Here is a 9,335-nt window from a genome sequence, read left to right as displayed (position 1 = left end):
CATGATAAAAAAACACTCAGCAAAATAGGGTTGGAAGGAACCTTCCTCAAGATAGTTACAGCTATATATATGAAAGTCAACAGCCAATATTACTCTTAATGGCGAAAAGCTGAAATCATTTCCACTAAGGTTAGGAACTAGGTAGGCAAGGCTGTCCACTGTTGTTGCTCTTATTCAACCTAGTTTTAGAAGTACTAGCAATAGCAATCAGACAAGAGAAGGGAATAAATGAATCCAAATAGGGAAAGAGAAAGTCAAACTATCTCATTTTGCATATCAAAGCATTTTATTGGGAGAGGGGTCTTCAGGGGAGGATAAGCTGATGTCCTCAGTGAGCCGGGATCTCTGAGCTTTATGGCTGCCTTAATTCAATTATTTCATAAGAGTTAAGTCCCATCCTATGAGGATCAGGCCTCTAACAACAACTTAAGAACACATCACTAATATCTGTATTTATGTGGGCATGAATTTATAGACAGTGGACTCCCCTCTGAGTGCCAAACCTACATTGTAAACAATCCATGCCTAAAGTGTATATAGCCCCTCCTATATACTATCCATCTTCCCCCCCATCAGAAATTCTATTCTTTCACCCCATATCATGATCCAATATTACTCCTTATTTAACCCTCTTTATCCTCAGACCTTAACTCATTAGGTACCTAGATCAACCTCCTGCCCCAATAAACCATCACCCAGCTCCCAAAGTGAAAGGACACTCTCTCAGCCCCATATTTCGTGCACTGGCAGGAAACTACAACCAACATTCTTGCTGACACATGCTGTGTGGCCCCTTTTTTCACCCTCCCCAAGTGTGGACTGTTGTATGATACCAATTCAGCCCCAGAAGGACCAACAGCACAAGGACTCTACCTGATCCCTTTCTGCTGCAATTCATTTACAGACTCAACATGACCAGGGTGTATGATGAAAATGTGCCCTGGATTTCACCCCTCACAATAAAACAATAAAAAGTTATTTAAAAAAAGAATATCTCAAAAGACTATGGGGAAGCCTATAATTCCTTTATATGTTTAATATCTCTATAATAATACATCTGACTCTGGTAATTCCCAAATGTAAGGTAGCCTCTTAATCACTTTAATTTTCTTCAATTACTTTTTTAAATTTATTTTTATATATCTCTTCTATTATATATATGATATATATATGATATCATATATATACATAATTTTTCTCTTTAACTTTACCTGTTTTGGTTCTGCTTGGTACAAAAACCTAGGAGAAAAAGTCTTGCCTGGGATCAAAGCTCAGATCAAAATCAGGGCACAGAGATTGTGTAGTCTGATATTCTTACCCCCAAATGCACCAGCAATATAACATGGCACCATTCCTTTTTGCAAAGACATACTAAAAAAGGGAACATTTTATGTACAGAAACAAGTTCTTATCTACTACTAATAATAACCCATACTTTTTTGTTTGTTGTTTAGTTTTTGTTTTTTTTCTTTGGAGGGGGGCAGACCCGTTTGATGCTCAGGGTTTTTTCCTGGCTAAGCACTCAGAAATTGCCCCTGGCTTGTGGGGACCACATGGGACGCTGGGGGATACAACTGCAACCTTTTTTGGCTAGCGCTTGCAAGGCAGATACCTTACCTTTAGCGCCACCTCTCTGGCCCCACTTTTTTGTTTGTTTGTTTGTTTGTTTTTGGGTCACACCTGGCCACGCTCAGGGGTTACTCCTGACTCTATGCTCAGAAATCGCTCCTGACAGGCTCGGAGGACCATATGGGATGCCGGGATTCGAACCACAGACCTTCTGCATGAAAGGCAAACGCCTTACCTCCCTGCTATCTCTCCAGCCCCCAAAAGTGTATTTTGGGGGGTTAATAACTCCTGGTAGGCACAGGGGTCGCTGGGATTCAAACCAACCACCTTATGTTCTGGATCGGCTGCTTGCAAGGCAAATGCTGCTGTGCTATCTCTCAGGCCCCCACAATACGTTTTTTAATACAGGGGCGCCTCTCTGAACATGTGTCATATGGACCCAACTTAGACTCCATGAGATCAAAGAGCAACCATCCAATGCCGAGCCCAAGAGCCCTGACATAGAAAGGACACAGTTCTCTGCAACAGCACCAGGAACCAAACTACCCCTAGGAAATTCCTAATACCACTCTAGCATCAACTTGCTCCAGTTTTGATATGACATCCTGACAACGAGGAAATGGCAACAACTTGATCTAAGAGCAGGTTGTCCTATCTAATCACCTAACGGTAAAAGAAAATCAGAAGACATGTCATTCTTTGATCTGTGCAAAAACCAAGATTGCTAACTACAGAAGACTGACTCTGACAATCATGCCTGGGCAGAACTTAGCCTGGAAAAGTAAAGGCCCTAGCCTAGGCTTTGGCCTAGGATTTGTACAATAACCAAGATCTCTAACCCCAGAGGTCTGATTTTGACAACTTCGACAACTGGAAACATAATGAAAGACTACCCTAGGTTTCGTCCTAGGATCTGTGCAAAAACCAAGACCACCATTTACAGAAGACTGATTACAACAACAATGATGGAACAGAACTGCTAGAACCATAAAGAAAGACACTATCCTATGCTTTGTCCTATGACTTTGAAAATACCAATATCTCTAGTTGGAGGCCTGATTCTGTCATCCACAGCTGAGCAGGAAGTTTCCTGGCACCATAAAAAGTCCTTAGGGTGTGAAAACGAGTTTGTATGCAGCTTGTAGTTAATCCCATAAAAGTATGTTTCAAGGGTGAGAAACCCTGTATCTTTTAGGCCAAGGGAATTCCCTATCTAATTTCCCCAATATTTACTATGCCTATGCAAACAAACAAACAAATAAACAAAGGCTGCCACACCAGCCCTCCTTTCTTTTCTCTTTTTTTCCTTTCATTCTCGTGGTTATTTTTTGGTTATTGCATTTGTTGCTATGGTGCTTTTTGTAGTAGCTGGTTTTGGTTTTTGTTTGATTTTTTTTTGTATTGTTTTATTTTGTTTATTTTGTTTTTGTTGTAGGTTTTATTCTTTTGTATTTTTTATTGCCATTTTTGTTTTGTTTTTCTTCTTTTTCTTTTTTCATTTTTTCAAACAGAACCACATAACTTGAGTCATCTTGTTCTACCTCATAAATTGAGGACAAAAAATAGATGGTACCACAACCAAACAGTCATATGATCATTGAGTAGAAATTAAAAAGGATCAGACTTAAACACCAAACCAAAGTCAATGACAATGGAATCGATAGCCAATCTTCAACAAGCTAAACACAAAGGGAGATCAGTTATTCTAGCAGTCTGGGGGACAAAGGAGAGAGATGCTGGGAACTGGGGTGGAGAGAGTGGGAATACCCCTGATTCAGTGCCATTATGTACCTCAAATATTACTGTGAAAATTTTGTAATTCAAGTTGGTCACAATAAAAATTATTTAAGAAAAAAAGAATATTTATTGCCAGCTCAGTCACATAGCCCACCTATATATTGGTATTAAAATTTATAAATTAACATAAGTTAACATCAGAAATTTATGATTACTTAAAAGTCAATGGTTGAAAACATTAATAATTGTTTTTCCTAGTTGTCATCATTTTTATCTTATAATAAAAAATTCAATCTTTTCATTCATTTTTGTCTTGTACAGACACTGAAGCACTACTGCCCAAAATACATAAAATGTATAGTTGAATGATGTCATCATTGCTAAGTTTTATAGCAGAACTCTGGGAGGTAACTCATATATAATTTTTCATTTACAAATTTGAGTCAGGCTCCAGATTTTTTAAAATTATTTTTATCATATATCAAAGTTGTTCAATGCAAGTTGTTTAAGCCAAAGCATATAAGAACAGATGATTATATATTGAACCTATTTGTATGTAGACAAAACACTACACTCTGCTATAAGAAAAGATGAAATAATGTAGTTAGCTACTCCCTGGATGGATCTGATGAGTTTCATGTTGCGTGAAGTTATCCAGATGGAGAGGGACAGATGCAGAATGATCTGTCTCATATGTAGAATATAAAGAACTATAGGAGGGTCCAGAGCAGTGGCACAGTGATAGGGTGTTTGCCTTACACGTGTCTGACCTAGGACAGGTAGAAGTTTGGTTCCCTGGGGTCCAATATGGTCCCCCAAGCCAGGAGAGATTTCTGAGTGCAAGGCCAGGAGTAACCCCTGAGCATTACCAGGTGTGACCCAAAATCAAAAAAAAAAAAAAAAAAAAAAAAAAAGAAAAGAAAAGAAATGAAAAGAAACTATTGTAAGGGGATAACAAATGGCCAAAAATAATGGGAACTGAAATTTTGCACTACATTGTAAGTTGCAGGGGCTGCTGTGTTAAGTATAAGGCAGGGAGAATATTGGTGGAGAATATAGTATTGGTATATTATATACATGAAACCCTATTATTATTATTATTATTATTAATTTTGTTTTGTTTTGTTTTGTTTTTTGGGTCACATCTGGCAGTACTCAGGGGTTACTCCTGGCTCTATGCTCAGAAATCGCTCCTGGCAGGTTCAGGGGACCATATGGGATGCCATGATTCAAACCACCGTCCTTCTGCATGCAAGGCAAATGCCTTATGTCCATGCTATCTCTCTGGCCCAATAAAAGCCTATTATTAATTGTACTAAAAAACCACGTTGCCTAAAATAAAATTTTTAAAAAGATGTTTTATTAAAAGTTTAATTAAATGGTTAAAATATTTATTTAAAGTGATATGTGCTTTTAAATAAAATCCAAATAATAGAAAATAAAAAATTCTTTTAGCTTCTTTTTATTAATATCTCAATAAAGTAATGTTTTGGCTTGTAATTTTTTATATCTTTGATATGTCTGTGTAAACAAACTCACAATTTTAATCACTTATAATATATAGTAAACTCTTTAGGTCCTTAAGTTGAGAAAATAGAAGAGGTCAATATTTCATCAATTTCATTTCAGTACCTCATCTACTGTCATCATCTGGTGAATGGAAGATTCATTTAGAACTACATCTTAAGGATTTTTACATTTAATTCTTACTTCGTTTTGAATGGCAGTCTAGTATTACACTATACTATGTCTCAGACCATGTCTTTTTATTTTTCAAGTATCACTTCTTTTATAGTGCAGGCGCCTTTTAATTTGATGAATTTGTTTATTTCTGCTTTCGCCTTCTTTACCATCAAGTCTTATGAAACACTTCTGAGGTCATAATCTTTAAAAGTCTTTCCATGTTTTTCCTCAACATATTAAACCATTTTGAGTTAAATATTTATGTATGGTTTGAGATAAATATTTTATTTTTGCATGTCATTTTCCAGTTTTTCCAGAATCATTTATTAAAGAGACTCTCCTTTTCCCACTTCATCCACTTAGCCCCTTTGTCATAATTATCTGTTCTTATATTTGAGGATTTAGGTGTGAGATATAAATTCCATTTCACTAATCTGAGAGTTGGATTTTGTTCCATTACTGTGCTGTTTTAATTATTACAGATTTAATTATTACAGATTCAAGTCTTTATTTTGGCTATGTTTATATGGTTATATTATATGGTTCCATACAAATTTTAGAGGTATTTGTTCTTTAAAAATTCCATGAAAATTTTGATAGCAATTGTATTGTATCTATAAATTACTCCGGGTAGCATTTAATGATGTTGAGCAAGATTTAATGGTCACATTAATGATGCTGATTCTTCCAATGCACCAACAGGAAGTAGATTTCTATGTCCTCTGGTCTTCTATTATGTCTTTTGTAAGTGATTATACATTTTTACTGGTAACTACTTTTTTCACAGCCAGGAGACAAACTGAGTTCCATGACTTGTGTAGGCCACACTATCTTGTGAATATCTCATGATATTCACATCCCTATTTGTGCTGAATAGCACAAGGACTAAGATAACAAAATAGCCTGAAAGAATGTCTTGCAACAGTTGCTTAACTCTGCTCACTCGCAATATGAATTTGACTTTTTAGAGGGTAGGAGAGACTTGTTAAGGCCTGATGGCCTGTTTTCTGAGAAACTTGTCAATTGATGTTGAGGAATTGAGAGGCCAGTTCCAATCTTCATTTTATTTCATAGGTATGAGAACACTCTGGCACATAAAATGCCAAAGTAAGCCATGGTTTTCTATTTCAAGAATGATACCTTCTTTCTAGGGCAGTCAAAATATTATGACCACATTTTTGGGGGGAGGGGGATCACACCCAGCAGCGCTCAGAGGTTACTTCTGGCTCTATGCTCAGAAATCGCTCCTGGCAGGCTTGGGAGACCATATGGGATGTCAGGATTTGAACCACCCTCCTTCTGTATGCAAGGCAAACACCTTACCTCCATGCTATCTCTCGGGCCCCCTCCACTATTTTTTTAATAAAGAGGAGAGACATAGTTTGTTTCCAGTTAATTCAAAATTTAATTAAATAACTTTAGTTTTGTTAAACCAGAACTGTACCCAATTATAAAAGCTCTAAATAAAGTTACTTTTAATAGCTTAGAAAATGCTTGATCAGCAAACATGCTCAACAAGATCTCCCCACGATGCATATGAACTCCTATCTGCCTCTTGGGTGCAGTTGGGGGCAACAAAATGGTTTATATAATTCTGGAATTGAGGCAAGAAACTTGTACGGTACCAGAAATATCAACCCCACTCATTTTCCTCCTTATACACTCTCATTCTTCAGTTTTCCAAGCTTGTTCAATTTTCCTAAAGGAAGGAAGAAATATTAACTTAATAAGACTGCATGCTATTTTCAGAGAAAACAAAGCCTGACATTAAGAAAAAGATGGTAAGCTTCTGCTGCCTTTGGAAAGAAAGATGTTTTTATTTAAGAGACAGTAAAATGTACATGACGGAAGAAATTTTCATGTTGCCTCAGTTAAATGATAGGTTTTCCTCAATGTGCTCTGAAAGGGATATTTGGATACTACAGAGTAGCAGCTTTGACATCTTTATGGAGTGGAATCACTTGGCTGGGTCCATTTCCTGAATTCTTTGTTTTCATAGCAGAGTTTCAAAGACAGTGTGAAGCTAACAAACACTTATATTTCTTGGTCTCTATCAAAACAAATCTGCCACTTCCTTCTTTACTTTTCCAGTGAGGCTCATTACAGTCCTAAATATGATCCTAATTAGAGAAGAAAATGTACAGTTGTTTTTATGTTATTACTGAGAATGAACTCTCTCTTCAATTAATGATTAGCATTGTTGTATGTAAGCTTAAGGTCCATATCTAATATATTCTTTTGTAAAAAATGTTACCTGTGAAAGATAAAGTGTAGAAGCTGTTTTGTTTAATTTTTTTTTTTGGGGGGGCACATCTGGTGACACTCAGGGGTTACTCCTGGCTCTGGGTCAGAAATCGCTCCTGGCTCAGGGGACCATATGGGATGACAGGGGATTAAGTCCTAGATCAGCTGTGTGAAAGGCAAATGCCCTACCACTGTGCCACCAATCTGGCCCCTAGAAGCTGTTTTTATTTGTTGTTGCTGTTGTTTTTATTTTGTGGGATTTTTGTCTGTTTGCTTTGATAATTTTTCTTGCGATCTCTTAAGAGAATATACTATTATGTAACTAATGGCTAGTTCTCATAGACATTTATAGTCTCCAAGATTACACTAATCTCAGTTCATTTTGTGAGGAGAAAATGTATAAGAAGTAAATAATAAATGATAATTTCCTTGAAGAGATCAAATAGAAAAGTAAAAAGTAAAACACGTTCACATTGTGCATAATTAAATTAAAATTCTGATGCAGAAACCACTATGGATTAATGGCCAAATGAAATAAAGAGAATGATTTAATTAAATTAGAAGGTTTTGGGGGAATAAAAAATAGTTTTATGAAATGAAATTAGAGGTATGTTTGTGAAGAGCGAGAGAGATAAGAGAGGGAAAAAAAGAGACTTGAGAAAAAAGCAAACAAGTTACAAGTTTCCTGATTGGAAAGAAAACAAGTTGGAAAAGCAAACATGCCTCATACTAATGCCTGTGGGAGAAGGCAGTATTCAATTTCTTCAATAGGTTTTAGCCTGGACTCTTCTGCATACATGAGTTAAACTGGACTTGTCACAGAGAAAACTTTAAACAATCCTTGGGCCCGGAGAGATAGCACAGCGGCGTTTGCCTTGAAAGCAGCTGATCCAGGACCAAAGGTGGTTGGTTCAAATCCCGGTGTCCCATATGGTCCCCCGTGCCTGCCAGGAGCTATGTCTGAGCAGACAGCCAGGAGTAACCCCTGAACACTGCCGGGTGTGACCCAAAAACCAAAAAAAGAAAACTTTAAACAATCCTTTCCTAACCTCATCAGTACCTTTAGATTGTTCTGTAGTTTCTTTTCTGAGGCCACTATTGGGGGAGGGGGTTCTGGATTTCTGTACCTGAGTCCTGCCAGAATCTTTCTCTCTGAAGAGCTCAGACTTTGCATCACAAAAAGATGTGTTCTTCAAGACTTTGGGATGCTTCCAGGGTCAGCTATTTATTTCTTAGAAGCTCATTATCACACCTCCTACCTATCTGCCTACAACAGTTACACTCTCCCTGGCCTCTGGAATTTCATCTTTTTTTTATATCCAAGAGATACAGGGGTGAAGAGGACAAGGTCTTCTGCAATTTCTTTATGCTGACAAGTGGGCACAGAAGAGAAGTTAGTATTAGATGGATCCCAGGCAGCAATGGGTTTGTTGGGTTTCAGAGCTGTCAATTTGAAAGACAAATCAGATAGATTAGAGGACTGTTTAAAACATTAGGCCCTGGAAAGGAGCTTTCCAGGCCCAAACGTGAAGATACAAGAAAACAATAGCTGTTGTTCAGGCTTTGGTCAACACCACCACCACTATTCATTCATTCATTCATTCATTTATTTGGCATGTTACTAAAAAAAAGTGAGTTTATTTCTTTTACAGTAATATCTAAAGTTAACAGATAATCTTGGCTATGCACTAGAAATTGCTCCTGGCTTGGGGGGGGGCATATGGGACACCCAGGAATTGAACTGAGGTCTGTCCCAGGTCAGCTCTGTACCAGGCAAATACCCTATTGCTGTGCACTGTTCCAGCCCCAGGGTTTGGTTTTCTTTTCTTTTTCTTTTTTTCTTTTTCATTTTTTTATTTTTTTATTTTGGATCACACCCAGCAGCGCTCAGAGGTTACACCTGGCTCTGTGATCAGAAATCGCTCCTGGCAGGCACTGGGGACCATATGGGATGCCCGGGTTAGAACCACCTTCTGCATGCAAGGCAAATGCCCTACCTCCATGCTATCTCTCCAGCCCCAATTTGGTTTTCTTAAAGAGAACTTTCAGTCTAACACTGGCTCACAATAGTAGTTTGCTTTGCTTTCTGTGAGAGTCTGGTC

This window comes from Suncus etruscus, chromosome 11, assembly GCF_024139225.1.
Source record: "Suncus etruscus isolate mSunEtr1 chromosome 11, mSunEtr1.pri.cur, whole genome shotgun sequence".
NCBI classification, from domain to species: domain Eukaryota; kingdom Metazoa; phylum Chordata; class Mammalia; order Eulipotyphla; family Soricidae; genus Suncus; species Suncus etruscus.
This window is presented reverse-complemented; position numbering follows the sequence as displayed.